Source organism: Panthera tigris, chromosome B1 (assembly GCF_018350195.1).
Source record: "Panthera tigris isolate Pti1 chromosome B1, P.tigris_Pti1_mat1.1, whole genome shotgun sequence".
Classification (NCBI taxonomy): Eukaryota; Metazoa; Chordata; class Mammalia; order Carnivora; family Felidae; genus Panthera; species Panthera tigris.
The window spans coordinates 141,183,535-141,199,516 of NC_056663.1; the positions used below are offsets into that span (position 1 = coordinate 141,183,535).

General features: G+C 35.5%; 1 protein-coding gene across 1 annotated transcript in view; it reads right to left on the reverse strand.

The window, feature by feature from the left end:
• The window catches only part of MRPL1 (mitochondrial ribosomal protein L1), a 97,722-nt gene that overhangs the window by 26,724 nt on the left and 55,016 nt on the right, over positions 1-15,982 (reverse strand). The gene's annotated exons all lie outside the window — the stretch shown is intronic.

The window sequence follows — 15,982 nt, forward strand, 5'->3', positions numbered from 1 at the left end:
TGGGTTCTGGATAAATAGTTTCTCTTTCCTCTTTTTTAGCCCCATATGCTTGGAGATCTAAGATCTATTGCCAATCTACTTCCTTCACTTTTTTTTTTTAATGTTTATTTATTTTTGAGAGACAGAAACAGAGCACGAGTGGGGAAGGAGCAGAGAGAGAGGGAGACACAGAATCCAAAGCAGGCTCCAGGCTCTGAGCTGTCAGCACAGAGCCCGATGCAGGGCTTGAACCCATGAACCTCGAGATCATGACCTGAGCTGAAGTCGGCACTTAACTGACTGAGCCACCCAGGCACCCCCGCCCCCCCCCCCCCCGCCCCCGACCCCTTTCACTTTTAATATGAACAAGCACAGAATTTGACTTTACATTCTATAGTTTATTTTCTTCTCTTTTTAATTCCCTTATCTATGACACAGCATGCTGTAGTATACCACCAATAATGTAACAAAAGAGAAGCTAATTATCAACTGGAAGGAATGGAGAAAAAGGAGAGGGGAAGTAGCATTGAGCTATGAACCAATGGCCTACCACCTTTTATCCAACTGTTGCTTGTATCTAACTGCTTTAAGCAATATTCCTAGCTTGCCACTTTCTCAACTTATAGGCCTCACTGCTGTAAAATAACCCTTCAATTTCCAGGTACTATGTTATCCACAACTTGCTGTTCAACTGAACTTCAGCATATTCACTTTTCCTGTTGTAACATGTTTGCTAAAACTGGAGGCTCTGATTTCAACATAAGATTTTACTATGTTTACATTCCCTTGCCCTGAACTTGTTTATTTTTGTATAATATACTTCAGCTTTTATCAGCTGCCACATTAACAATATTCTTGCCACAAAACAATTCACTATTACATAAGCAAAGTATAGTGATACATGCCTATGAATGAACCATGTCCACAACCTTAAAAAGGAGAGAAAAGCACATCAAAGTCATTGCCTTTATATTAAGTGTGTCAAAGATCCAAGTATTTTTGAAATCTGAACAAGAAACACCAGTTAAATCAGGTCTTGGCATGATACAGTATAAATGTAAATCTGAGCTGTCTTGCCCTGTTTTTTTCCTTTTAGAAAATGAGTATAGGTTTTATCTGCCAATACCATTAACATTTACAAGTCTTCAAAATCTGGTTATTTATGTGATTGTAAAAGGCCTACAGCTGTTTGTATTTATTTATTTATTTTTTGAATGTTTACTTATTTTTGAGAGACATAGAAAGACAGAGTGCGAGCTGGGGAGGGACAGAGAGAAAGGGAGACAGAGAATCTGAAGCAGGCTCCAGGCTCTGAACTGTCAGCACAGAGCCTGAAGCAGGCCTTGAATTCAAGCCGTGAGATCACGCACGACCTGAGCCGAAGTCAGACACTTAACTGACTGAGCCACCCAGGGGTACCCCTACAGCTGTTTTTCTTTAATGTTATGATAACTGTGCATGTCAAAGCTGGTCTATGACAAATGTATATTTTAAAGATATTCTTCAAATTTTCAATCATATTCAGAGATGTTTTTAGAAGTCTTCCTCAGTCCAAATTATTCAAGGTTTTATGTTCTAAGTATATATTAATTAAAAGAATAGAGGGGTGCCTAGGTGGCTCAGTTGGTTAAACCTTGGACTTCAACTCAGGTCATGATCTCACAGTTCATGAGTTCAAGCCCTTGAATCGGGCTCTGTGCTGACAGCTCAGAGCCTGGAGCCTGCTTTGGATTCTGGAATCTCTTCCGGAGTCTGCTGGAGTCTCCTTCTCTCTGCCCCTCTCCCACTTGTACTTTCTCTCTCTCTCAAAAATAACATTAAAAAAATTAAAAAAAAAAAAAAGAATAGAAATAGTTTCTAAACAGAAAAAGAACAAATGACATACATATTTTTAAAGTACATAGTTGCTTTAGAATACTCTCCTTTTTTTACTTGATTTTTTTTTTTTACTTGATACTAGTGGGATCTTGTCCTGTGATATAAGAAAATAAATAGGAAAAGTAGGATTCCATTCACTTAAAGGAGGAATCAGTGTTTCATAATAAACTTACTAATGCCACTAACTTGGAATTAGTAATAATTCAGAGACTGTCAAATATGTTTTTAAAAAATTTATAATGTAACAGTTTAATAATATAAGATTAAAGAAAAACACTTAAACATCTTTAGAGAACAAACTTTTATATTAAAAATTGTTTTTAAATAAATAATTAATTAAAGATATGGCATTATTAACTCAGGCAACATCTACCAGACAGCTTTTGATTAGATACCTTATGTAATCAAAGTTAATTAACTCACATGTCACTGAGAAACTATTCTGTGGTATTCATTTCCCACTAATTCATACTAATTTTCCCATAAATTTAATTATATTTTCATCTTCCCAACATGTAGGTGGATAGCCAAAGAGAGAGGGAAGAGTAGAAATGAGGTAAGAAAAGTAAAAATAAAGAGAGGGAAGAAGAAAAGAAAAAAGAAAAACTTCAAAGAGCTATTAAAAGAAAAAAATAAATAAAAAAGTAAAGAGAGGGTATGGAAGAAAGAAGGGAAAGGGGAACCTGAAAATAAATCTGACTGCTAAACAGTACTACCACTACTGCTATTATTATTATTACTATTATTGTTGTTGTTGTTGTTGTTGTTATTGAACCAAGACTCATCTAATCTCCTCCTGTCAGAGTTCTGAAAGCCAAGTCAAGGGAGAAGAGGGCAGGGGATGGGGGGAAGAATTTCTCAGCATTCGATATACATAGATTCACTTATCTCCATTTTCAATTTTAACTCCTGATCTCCCTCAGGTTAGAAACTCTCTCTTTTAATCTTTCCAACCATCTGCCAGCATGGGAAAGGGCAGTTACCCAGTGTCATGAAGTATGTAAGAATCTTCAATAGTTTTCAACGAATCTCCCTTATTTCAGAGGTCTCTTGCCCCATTCCCAGACATGCCACTAACACCTGGTTCCAGAAGTATCTAAAGCCAGATCCTGAGCCTTTTTAAAGATTCTGAAATTTAGACTGTACTAATTTTTTGGCTTTCTCCATTGCTGACTTACATTTGCATTTTCTAATCAGTTATCACTGTGGTGTTCAATCCACTATCTTTACCTGGAAGGCTCATAATACATGCTATTTTCAAGTGTCATTGGTATACTTGAAAACAGACTATTAATGTTATACCACAGGCCACAATGAAAGACTCAAGAAATTTTTAAAAGTAGAAACTACAAAGGGTGCATTCTTCAACAATAAGGCAGTCAAACTAGAATACAACAAAAAGTTAAACAAGCTAAAAAAAATTCCAAATTTTAAAATATTCTGCCAAATAAGTTTAAAAAGTACCATGACACATTATTTTAAAAATGACCAAAAAAACCTAAATATAAAAACATATAGAGAGCCAAATTCATATTTAAACTCTTTCATTAAAAAAAATAAAAACTCAAATCTCATACAAAATTTAGAAAATTAAAAAACCAACAAGAGCAAAAATCTCAGGATAACAGGATAAAGAAAAACAACAAATCAATAAATTATAAATAGAAAAAGTACCAATAAATAAATTCTAAAAGCCATATTAAAAAATGAAACTACTTTGGGGGCACCTGGGTGGCTTAGTCAGTTAAGCATCCGACTTCAGCTCAGGTCATGATCTCACAGTTTGTGGGTTTGAGGCCCCCGTCAGACTCTGTGCTGACAGCTCAGAGCCTGGAGCCTGCTTTGGATTCTGTGTCTCCCTCTCCCTCTGACCCTCTCCTGCTTGCACTCTGTCTCTCTCCCTCTGTCTCTCTCTCAAAAAACTAAATAAACATTAAAATAAAATTTAAAAAAATTACTTTGGAAAGCATATACACATAGGAGAATGTTCTAAGGTTCTGCATGAGAAAATATTTAGGGGTGAAGTGTTACGATGTCTGCAACTTAATTTTATGTGTTTCAGAAAATAAAAAGGATATCTACTATGTTCGCTAAGCAAACTACTTTTACTACTTTTTCTAAGCAAATGCAACAAAAGTGGTGAATTTAGGTGATGAGAATATAGTATGTAGGTGTTCATGGTACTATTCTTTCAACTTTTCCATTCATTTAAAATTTTTCAAAATAAAAAACTGAAGAAAAATATGCAGACATTGGGGGTATTTACAAATAAGAGCTTAACTAGAAGAATTTATAAAGCAATAAATTCCAAGAAAATGTGTGGTATTTAATTTCTTTACTTTCTTACCAGAAATGTAATGAATATGGTTTAATTGCCTTTCAGATTTTCTTTTCTAAAGTGCTATGAACCAAAGGAGCCTGCAATGTTCTCCAATAAAATGAAGATAAAACATCAAGATTCCTGATTTTATGGTTTTTCATAAAATATTATAATGAAAAATCACTTTATTTTAACATTTATTTATTTATGAAAGAGAGAGAGACAGAGCGTGAGCAGGGAAGGGGCAAAGAGAGAGGGAAACACATAATCCGAAGCAGGCTCCAGGCTCTGAGCTATCAGTACAGAGCCCAACGCAGGGCTCCAACTCAGGAAAAGGCAAGATCATGACCTGAGCCTAAGTTGGATGCTCAACCGACTGAGCCGCCCAGACCCCCCTGAAAAGTCATTTTAAAAATCCTCACTTTAGGGGTGACTGGGTAGCTCAGTCGGTGAGGTATATGACTCTTGATTTTGGCTGAGGTCATGTTTTCACTGTTGACAAGATTGAACCCTGTGCCGGGCTCTGTGCTGACAGCATGGGGCTTGCTTGGGATTCTCTCTCTCTCCCTATCTCTGCCACTCCCCAGCTCATGCTCTCTCTCTCAAAATAAATAAACATTTTTTAAAAAATCCTCACTTTAGGGGTGCTTGGGTGGCTTAGTCAATTAAGCATCTGACTCTTGATTTCAGCTCAGGTCATGATCCTGGGTCATGGGATCCAGCCCTGCGTCAGGCTCCACACTGAGCGTGAAGCCTGCTTGGGATTCTCTCTCTCACTCTCTCTCTCTCTCCTTTGCCCCTCTTCCCCACTAGCATGCTTACATTCTCTCTAAAATTAAAAAAAAAATTTTAAATCCTCACCTTATGTACCTGGATACTAGAAAATAATTCCTTTGAAAAGTTAGAAAAAGTTAACTGAAAATATATAGTAGGCCCTCATTAACCATTCTTTTGAAGGTCAAACACATTTTATAAAGTATGGAAAATTCTGACAAGTTGCTGTGCTGACAGCAAAACACTTAATAAAGAAGCCAAAACTACAAAAACAAATTAATCTGAAACTAAGGAGATTCACAGCACATTGCACCCTTTAAAAGGTCCAGTGCTCATTACAATGCAAATCTATGTCTTTATCCTTAAACTTGATCCAACTTTGTTAATCACAAAAGATTTTTCAACTAGAATTCATTTGAAAATCAAAGCCTAAAACCTATGAAAACTATAATAAGTACTTTTACATATGTAAGATACTAATAAACTGGACTCAGACATAAAAGTTAGCTTAGTTGCTATTTGAAAACATATATACAGAAACACGGGTCTGATTTTATAGGCTCTTTTAGGAGTATGTATAATAGGCCATGAGAGGCATATAATTCATTATGATATTAAATAGTATGATAGGTTAAATACACCAAGTAAGCAACTATAAATTTTCCTTTAAACTATAGTACATGTCCTCTCTTCTGGATAAATGCTTTCTACTACAAGTCTTAATGTGCCATATTTTATAGCTCTAGTAATTTCTTCCTAATGAAAAGTTCTGTCCCTTGATCTGTACCGTTCTCAGCACTACAACATTATCATGCTTGTTTCTGAAATATGTGAGACAGTCAACATTAACCAAAGTGAAAGGAGACAGAGAACATTTTAGTATTTGATAAATATAAAAGTATTCTATGTATCTCTGTAAGATGGAAAATCCAATATTAATAGAAAATTAGAAAGAATTTTTACCTTAAAATAAGGGAAAATAAGAAATAAAGGAAAATAATAAGAGAGCATATCAACAAGGCAGCTGTCCTATAATTAGAAGTGTTCTGAAAAAGTAGGCTAGAGGCCAAGTATGTTAAATCACACAAGAAATCTATCAGTGAGAAAAAAATAAGGCATGTTCTGAAAGCCTCACAGCTAACATAAAATGGATTTGTGGTATGTTATAAAATACTAATAGGCACCCTGTGAAAAGCACTTCAAAGTCTTTATTCTGGCAGGTTTATGCTTTAATATCTGGACACAGTTTAATTTTGTTGTGTAATGTCAAAATATACACTAGGCTAAGCATTCATATAAATAGAGGACAGGATTCTTAACTCTGACTCTCATTCTGAGAAATTCGACAAATTAAAATTTTTACTTTCAATATTACTCCATTAAGATTGTTTGAAAAGTTAGGTCTAAATCAGTCAAATTTTTATAATAGAAGACATTGATTCACTATCTATACATTTAAAATGGCTTTTAATTATTTCCAACTGATCTTCAATTGGCAGCAGCTTTTGTTATTCATACATTTGTACATTCATTCATTCAACAATTACTTATTGAGCACATATGATTTACTGGGGATACAGCAACAAACAAAATGAACAAAAATTCCTTTCATTTTCTTATTCTTTAAGGTTTCTTGGCTCCTCTTTGGCTGTACCAAAACCTTAATTGTTTCCCAAATCCAGCCAGTCTTTTTTTAAATAAAGTTTTTTCTGGGCACATGGCCACTCAGCTAGCACAGACCTTCAGCTAAAGCCATGTGAATTAGTTCTGAAGCACGGTATGCGGGCAGAACTGATGAGGTCAGTGGTTCACATGCTTGAAAGAAAGATGCTTTCTCTCCACCTCCTTCTTGCCTCCTTCACACAGGCTACACATGTTATTGGCAAGATTCAACCACACAGAATAAAAAATGCTGGGAGATGGGAAAACAGCAACAACAACAACAACAACAACAACAACAACAACAAGGGCGGGGGGACGGGGGGGGGGGTGCGGAAAGGGAAAGAACCTTGACCCCTGGATGACTCTGGGACAGAACAACCCTAAGCTACCCACCAACTGGCTCAAACCTGGGAGAAAAGTAAGTTTCTACAGTGGTTAACTCACTGTTATTTGGTCCCTTAAAACAGCTGAACCAATAGAGATGTATAGCAGTCCACTTGTCATTTTGTGTATTATTATGAAAAACGATCCTTAATTTACCTGGTATATATTTTCAAACTCCTCATAGAAGCCATCCTTGACCTACTTGCTGCTATGATTACATAAATCACTGCTCTTTTTTTTTTAATGCAACTTCTTCACATTTTATACATATTTCTATTTTTACACTTATCACACTTTCCTATAATTTATTTCCATACTTATCTCACTACTAGGTATCTTTCTTAAGAAAAAAGGTCTTGGGGCGCCTGGGTGGCTCAGTCGGTTGAGCGTCCGACTTCGGCTCAGGTCACGATCTCATGATCCGGGAGTTCCAGCCCCACGTCGGGCTCTGGGCTGATGGCTCAGAGCCTGGAGCCTGCTTCCGATTCTGTGTCTCCCTCTCTCTCTGCCCCTCCCCCGTTCATGCTCTGTCTCTCTCTGTCTCAAAAATAAATAAACATTAAAAAAAAAAAAATTAAAAAAAAAGAAAAAAGGTCTTATTCTTTTTTTGTATCACATTGTGTCTGGCACAGAGTCAGTACTTAATATTTGTTAAATAAAATTTATACATTAAATTGGTTGTTTCTTGTTTTTATTTTTTTTATTTTTTAAATTAGGTTGTAAATGAACTAATTTTTCCTATTCAGAGATACAGTTTAAGAAAAATCAATAAATGAGGATTTTTTTTTATGTACGAAGCAGTGAAAATCTCTAGTTCTTTATGGGTCAGAAAAGTCAGTCCCAAACACTGGATAGAAAAGACCTTATTTTCAGTAATTAGCAAATGCCAGGCAATCTCAGTGTTTGTAAACACTTCAATTTCATAAGCAGTCAACCTTTAATGACCATAGGTCTTGTCAATTTCATTTAGTAGGCACTAGCAAGTCATGGTAGAGGTGAGTCAGACAGGGTCCACAGCAAAGGGAGTCATAGGAGCCCACACACAAAAAAAGAGAGTGGTGGAGAATCAGGACAGGCCTAGAAAAGTGAGAAAAAAGGAGCAAGAATGGGGAGGGGAGGTACATGAGGAAACTCAGAATCTTAACAAGTAGAACAGAAGACTGGAACCCAAGAAGAAAACAATGGTAATGTTTACCTTGGAATTTTTAAGCTGTTAAAAGTACACACAGACTCACACACACACACCAGTAATGTATCACCTAACAAAGTGATAAAATGATTACATTTGATAATATCTAATGCTGGTGCGTGAGGCACCATAACACACCATTTGATGAATTATAGATTAGTGTAAACACTTTAGAGGGTAATTTAGCAATACTTACAATAAATTTTTGAATATACATTCTATTTCTAGAAATTTATCTTATGGGTATACTTGGCAAAAACCAGCAATATATATTTGTAAGAATGTCATTAAAGTATTAATTTGTAATAGCAAAAAATTGGACATGATCTAAACGTCCATTGATAGCAAACTGATTCTTGTACATGCACACCAGGGAATACAACTCTACACAACCATTAAAAAAAAAACATAGCAGATCTCTTTGCATCTTTGAAGATATCCATGCTATTTTAAGTGGAAAAGAAAGGTATGGAACAGTGTGTGTGACATAATACCTTGTATGTAAGTAAATTTTTCTAAGGGTGTTTATGCTATGCTTTAACATTTCTAGAATGACAAAAAGCTATTCTTTTAAAGTTTATTTATTTTTAGTAATCTCCACACCCAACATAGGGCTCAAACTCATGACCCCGAGATCAAGAATTGCATGCTCTTCCAATTGAGCCAGACAGGTGCCCCAACAAAAAACTATTAATAAAAGTTCTAGAAGAAAACATTGCAGGGAGAGGGGCTTTAGTGTTTCCTTTTTGTAAACTGATTAAATTTAACCAAGTGTATATATTAATTTGAAAATTGTTAACTGTCAACAGAGTTGACAGAGTCCAGGCAGCAGAATTATGACTATTATATACCGTTTTTCTATATTATAAACACATACAAATCCTTTTAAAATGATCTAATTAGTACCTGAAATCAAACTACTACTATTTAGAATATATACACTAGCCACGTATATAATTATGTCTCAACATTTTAAAGACTCTACATTAGTTTCATTTCTTTTTCATGAAAAGAACCATAATTTTTAAAACTTAGGGCTCAGTTAAAGAAATGTGCTTTTTCTCCCCTGTGAATCTTCACTTTTAGTTTTATGCTTTAAAATCTTTCCCTTGAATTTGATCACTTAGCAGCTTACTTTTATCCCAACCAACATATTCTTCACACTATGAGAAAAGGTGACTACATGACAGTAATATAACTGACTGAAAAATTAAATATTCCAGTGATGACCTGCTGTGTTTGCATGATGTTCAACATATCATTTAAAAGGCATTTTCATTGATAGGAGCACATGATCTGATAGCACGCAGTCACAACCAATTTCATGAATATGTAAATTATAGGTACAAATGGTAGGAAAGATTAGGAAAGAAACTAATTTACCTGTAAGTAACATTGCTGACAAGTGTTAGATATTGGCTGGCTATAAGAGCATTTGCAGTTTTGATGTACAAAGGCATTAGTGTTGAGTTCTAATACCCAAGATACTAATCTTCACGTCAGATAACTAAGAAAGATCATTCAATTGATTATACTTATCACATTAATACAGAAGGAAAACCAGCTTAAACTAATCAAGATCAATTTCATGTTCCATCAATACTAGAACTGGATCTTAAAGCAATGTGGCAGTATAGACCCTTTGAGAATTGTAACAAGGGATATCAAAATGATTTAACTAATGTAAGATAATCTCTCCTCTACAGGCAAATAGAAACACAAAATTAATATATGTCACTCTTCCAAAAACACCTTTCTAGATCAAGGGTCAGCAAATCTCTTTCTCTAAAGATCCAGAATTTAAATATGTCAGGCGTTGTGGGCCACATACAATCTCTGTAGCAAATTTTTTGTTTTATTTTTTACAACGCCTTGAAGTTGTAAAGAGCATTCTTAATCACAGGCTGTACAAAAACAATCCACAACTGTATTTGTCCCATGGGCTATAGCTTGTTGACGACCTCTGCTCTAGACACCTTCCTTCCTTCTAGATACCACAATGAGGAACCCTAATAGGCATGTGATGCTGTCTGTGCTCCTTCATCTGCATACTGCATCTGAATCTAGTCCTCATATCACACAGGGGGCAAAAACGAACAAAAACCTTCACATCTTCAATATTTCCAACTATATTTCCAACATCACTCATGGAAATCTCAAACTTTTAAGGAAGATACATTACTTTGCTTAAAATCTTTTTATCTCTGATAATAAATAAAATTCATATAATAGTTATATCACATACAATTGTAAACACATTTCTATTCCTTTTTAAGTAACTATAATGAGGTATACCTGACATACTCTACATTTTTATTAACTTGATTGAGTTGTATTTTGCATATCATATTATTCACCATTTTCTAATTTATGTTTCCAATGACTTTTTAGTAAGCTCATCAAGTTGTGCAACAATCACCATAAATCAGTTTTAAAACATCTTCATCATCCCATATCACCCCCATGCACATTACTGTTAATGCCTATACTTACTGCTCCTGCCCCCGCCCAAGGCAACCACTCATCTACTTTTCATCTTTTCATATAAATGGTATCACATAGTATGTGGTTTCTATGTCTGATTTCTTTCACCAAGCATGTTTTTGTGATTCATCCACATCAGAGCATGTATCCATAATTCATTCCTTTTTATTGCTAAACAGTATTCCTCAGGATATGTGGCACATTCTTAAAGTGTCAATTAGTTAAGTTTTGACATATGTATATACTCATGAACACATCACCAGTCAGGATAACAAACATGTCCATCATCCCCCAAATTCCTTGTGGTCCTTTGTAATCCCGCCTTCCCATCCTTCCCCATTTACCTATGCCCAGAGAAACTACTGGTCTGCTTTCTGTCACTACACAAATTCACATTTGCGAGGATCTTACATAAATAGAATCATACAGTGTGTACTCCTTTTGTCTGGCTTCTTTCACTCAGTATCATCTTTTCTAAATTCATCCATGTTAAAGTATGTATCAATCATGTGTTTTTTGCTAAATACTCTATTCTATTGTTTATACATTCACCTATTGAGGGACATGTAGAATGTTTCCAGTTTTTAGCTATTACAAATAAATCTGTTATAAGCATTTGTTCAAAAGCCTTTGTATGGGGGTGCCTGGGTGGCTTAGTCAGTTGAGCTTTGGCTCAAGTCATGATCTCACAGTTCATGGGTTCGAGCCTTGTATGGGGCTCTGTGCTGACAGCTCGGAGCCTGGAGCCTGGAGCCTGGTTCGGATTCTGTGTCTCCCTCTCCCTCTCTGCCCCTCCCCTGCTCATGCTCTGTCGCTCTCTCAAAACTAAATAAACATTAAAAAAAAAAAAAGTCTTTGTATGCACATATGTTTTCATTTGTCCTGGATAAATATCTAAAAGTGGATCATCTAGCAGGTGGATGTTAAACTTCTTAAACTGCCAAGCTGCCAAACTGTTTGCCAAAGAGGTTATATCATTTTTACACTGCCACAGCAGTATAGTGTTCCAATCTCTCCATACCCTTACCAATACTTGCTATGGTCAGTCTTTTTAATTTTAATCATTCCAGTGGACGTATAGTGATACCTCATTGTGGTTTTAATTTGTATTTCTATAACAACTAATAATGTGGAGCATCTTTTAGTTTGTCATCTGTTTGCCATGTGTTTGTCACACCTTGATGAGGTATGTTCAAATTTTTGCTGATTTTTATTTTTCTAAACGTTTATGTATTTATTTGAGAGACAGTACAAGCGAGGGAGGGGCAGAGAGAGAGGTAGAGAGAGAATCCCAAGCAGACTCCGCACTGAGAGCGCTACACGAGGCTCAATCCTACAACCGTGAGATCAGGACCTGAACAGAAATCAAAGAGTTGGACGCTTAACTTACTAAACCACCCAGGTACCCTTTTTTACTGATTTTTAAAACTGGATTGTTTTATTATTGAGCTTTGAGAACTCTTTATAAATTGTGGATTTATCAGTTACATGATTTGTAAATATTTTATCCTGGTCTGTGATTTATCTTTGAATTCTCTTAACAGTGTCTTTTCAAGAGCAAACACTTAATTTTTATACAGTGCAATTTATCAATTTCTTTTATGGATCACGCTTTTCATGTCACATCTAAAAAAAAAAAAAAAAATTCCCTAACTCAACTTTTTCTTCCAGAAATTTTATGGTTTTAGGCTTTACATTTAAGTCTTTGATACATTCTGAGTTAATTATATATGGAACAAAGTTATGGGTCAAAATTCATTTTACTGTATACAGATACACAATTGTTCTGGTACCATTTCTTGAAAAGACTAATGTTTCTCCGTTAAAAATGGCTTTGCAACTTGTTTTAAATCAGGTGTCCATATGTATGTTGTTTTGGGTTTCTTGGCACTCTGGTCTATCCCATTATCATTTTGTGTTTTTTGACATCAATATCACACTATCTTAAATACTATAGCTTTATATATCTTGAAATCAGGTAGAACGCTAACTTTGTTCTTTGTCAAAGTTGTTTTGGCTTTTCTAGACCCTTTGTATTTCCATATGCATTTAAATCAACTTGCCAGTTTCTACAAAAATAAAAAAAAAAGGCTAAATAGAATTTTAATGGAGAATGTGCTGAATCCATACATTACTTTGGGGACCTGATATCTTAACAATATTGGATTTACTGATCCATAAACATGGTATACCTCATCTCCTTTAATTTCCTTCAACTGTTTTGAAACTTGCAGTATATGGATCTTTCACATCTTTTGTCAGATTTATCCCTAAGTATTTCCTAGTTTTTGGTATTAGTATAAACTGTATTATTTTGAATTTTAATTTAAAAAAAATTTTTTTAATGTTTATTTATTTTTGAGAAAGAGAGAGAGAGAGCACAAGTCAGGGAAGGGCAGAGAGAGAGGGAGACACAGAATCCGAAGCAGGCTCCAGGTTCCAAGCTGCCAGCACACAGCCTGACACGGGGCTCGAACCCACAAACTCTGAGATCATGACCTGAGCCGAAGCCAGTCGCTTAACCGACTGAGCTACCCAGGTAGCCTGAATTTTAATTTCTAATTGTTACTGTTATGCAGAAGCAAAATTGATTTTTGTGTATTTGTATTCTATAACCTTTCCTAACCTACTTATTTGTTTTAGTAGCTAGATCATATCATCTGCAAATAATAACTAATTTACTTTTTCCTTTCTAATGAGGATGCCTCTTTTTTTGCCTGATTGCACTGCCTAGAATCCTTAGGTCAATGCTGAACTGAAGCAGTGACAGTGGATATCCTTGTCTTGTTCCTGATCTTAGGAGGAGAGTATTCAGTTTTTCACCACTAAGTATAAAGTCAGCTGTTGTATTTTCATTGATGCCCTTTATCAGGTTGAGGACATTAACTTCTCTTCCTAGTTTGCTGAGACTTTTTAATCAGGAATGAATGTTGGATTCTGTCAAATGCTTTCTCTGTATCTACTGAGATGATCAGATGACTTTTGATTTACAGTTTGTTAATACAGTGAATTTTAATGACTGATCATCGAATGTTAAACATTGAATGTTATCATTCTTAGGGTAAACCCTACATGTTGATGACATGATATCCATTCTATATATTGCTAGGCCCTACTGGCTAAAATTTAGTTTATAATTTTGATATCTATGTTTATGAATGATATTAGACTGTTATTTTCTTTGCCTGGTTTTGGTATTAAGGTAATGGTGATTGTCTTAGGTGAAAGAGTAAATCAGGTCCCTGTTACTCTTTGTTGGCCAAAAGCAGAAGTTTGCTTTATACTTATTATGTCATTATTTCATCTATCCCTTCCTATTTTAGAAAGTATGTGTTATTATTAACTTCTTTTTGCATTTAGGAGAAATGGAGAATGGGGGAAAACTGAGGCTCAGAGAGCAAGGTAACATGATTCTAATCTGGAATTAGATTCTGATTCCAGACAGTATGAATTTAAAACCCACTCTCTTAATCTCCTACTATAACATTCATGTAGTATCCAAAAAAATTCTTTTTAAACACAGAAATTAATTTCTTTTTCATTAAGAAAAAGCATTCTATCTCTAAATGATACAAGTAGTCTGACCTGGAGCTCATGTAATCAATCACTTAATCACTATGGTATTTGTTGAGAAGAATGAATGCCAAGGTTTCTTATACACTGAGTCAGGATCCATATAAAGTATTAACTACTGAATATATTGAAAACCTTACTTAAGAAAAAGAACGGATCCAGATGGAAAGAAATAATCTTATAGATGTCCTATTGTCTCCAAAAGTCCAACCAATACAGGAAAAATAATTACTGCTACCATTTCAAGTTTTTATTTAATTTTCAAAACCACATTGTAAAATAAACATTGCTACACAAATTCTATAGGTCAGGAAATCTAGACACAACAACATTAAGAAACTTGTTTAAAGTCTGCTATCCTGTAAGTAGTAAGACAGGTATTCAAACCCAAGTCTCTACAGCTCTAGAAAATCCTCGTAAAATTGGCATTTTTTGTTTTTTACATTACGATGTTGTCATCCCAAACAAATAAGAAGCATTGACAAGGGCTTTATGGAAATACGGAAAGTGCAACATCAGATTCTAGCAGACCACAATGCCATACAAACTGGTACTAGGCTTTGATGGTAATAATGGCAATGAGGGGTTTCCCAATCCCTGATGAGATTAAACCTGTTTTGTCCTCTTTCTAAAGCAAGTTCTCCTTCCATAAAACAAGTTGAGTGCCTTTTCTCTACTTCTGATGATCTATAGTGGGAATAGCTCAATTAGCTTAGACTACTAGCTTAGATTACTAGCTATAATGCAGAATTCCTCTTTTTTTTTTTTAAGTTTATTTATTTTGAGAGAGAGAATGAGAGAGCAAGCAAGCAGGGGAGGGGAAGAGAGAGAGAAAGAGAAAGGGGGAGAGAGAGAATCCCAAGCAGGCTCCACACTGCCAGTGCTGAGCCCAGTGTGGGGCTCAATCTCATGAACACTAAGATCATCACCTAAGCCAAAATCAAGAGTCCAACATTTAACCATCTGAGCCACCCAGGCACCCCCTAACACAGAATTCCTCTTAAGAGCAGGATGAGTAGAGGAATAACAGCTATTCAAATAATTCCAGGCATGAGGCAAGATGATTCTGGATAAAAAGCCTGGACTGAAAAGACTGCCAGGGTTCAAATACCTATTCTGCCTCATACTAGATCTTGGAAAAATTACTTGACTTCTTGGGGCTTCCATGCCTTCATCTATAAAATGGGGATGATAATTTTCCTCTCATAGTATAGAAGATTAAAAGAAAGAATATATGAAGAGTGTTTAGAATAGTGCCTGGCACTTGCTAGGCACTTTTAAATTTTTACTATCAATATCACCATTATTCCTATGGTTACTGAACAGGAAAAAAAATATTTTGAGATTCTTTAGCATAAAATAAGATATTAGCAGGGCACCTGGGTGGCTCAGTCAGTTGAGAGTCCAACTCTTGGTTTTGGCTCAGGTCACAATCTCATGGTTTGTTAGTTCATGGAACACCGGGCTCCATGCTATCACCTGCTTGGGATTCTCTCTCTCTCCCTCTCTCTCTCTCTCTGCCCCTGCCACCTCCCACCTCAGCCCACACACACATTCTCTCTCTCTCAAAATAAATAAACTTAAAAATAAAGAAGATTTGAACAAATAACTACATATCTAAAAACATAGTCCTATAAACTGGATATTATCTATAACAATGTTCTCGGGGCACCTGGGTGGCTCAGTCAGTTAAGTGTCCAACTTCGGCTCAGGTCATAATCTCACAGTCGTGAGCTCGA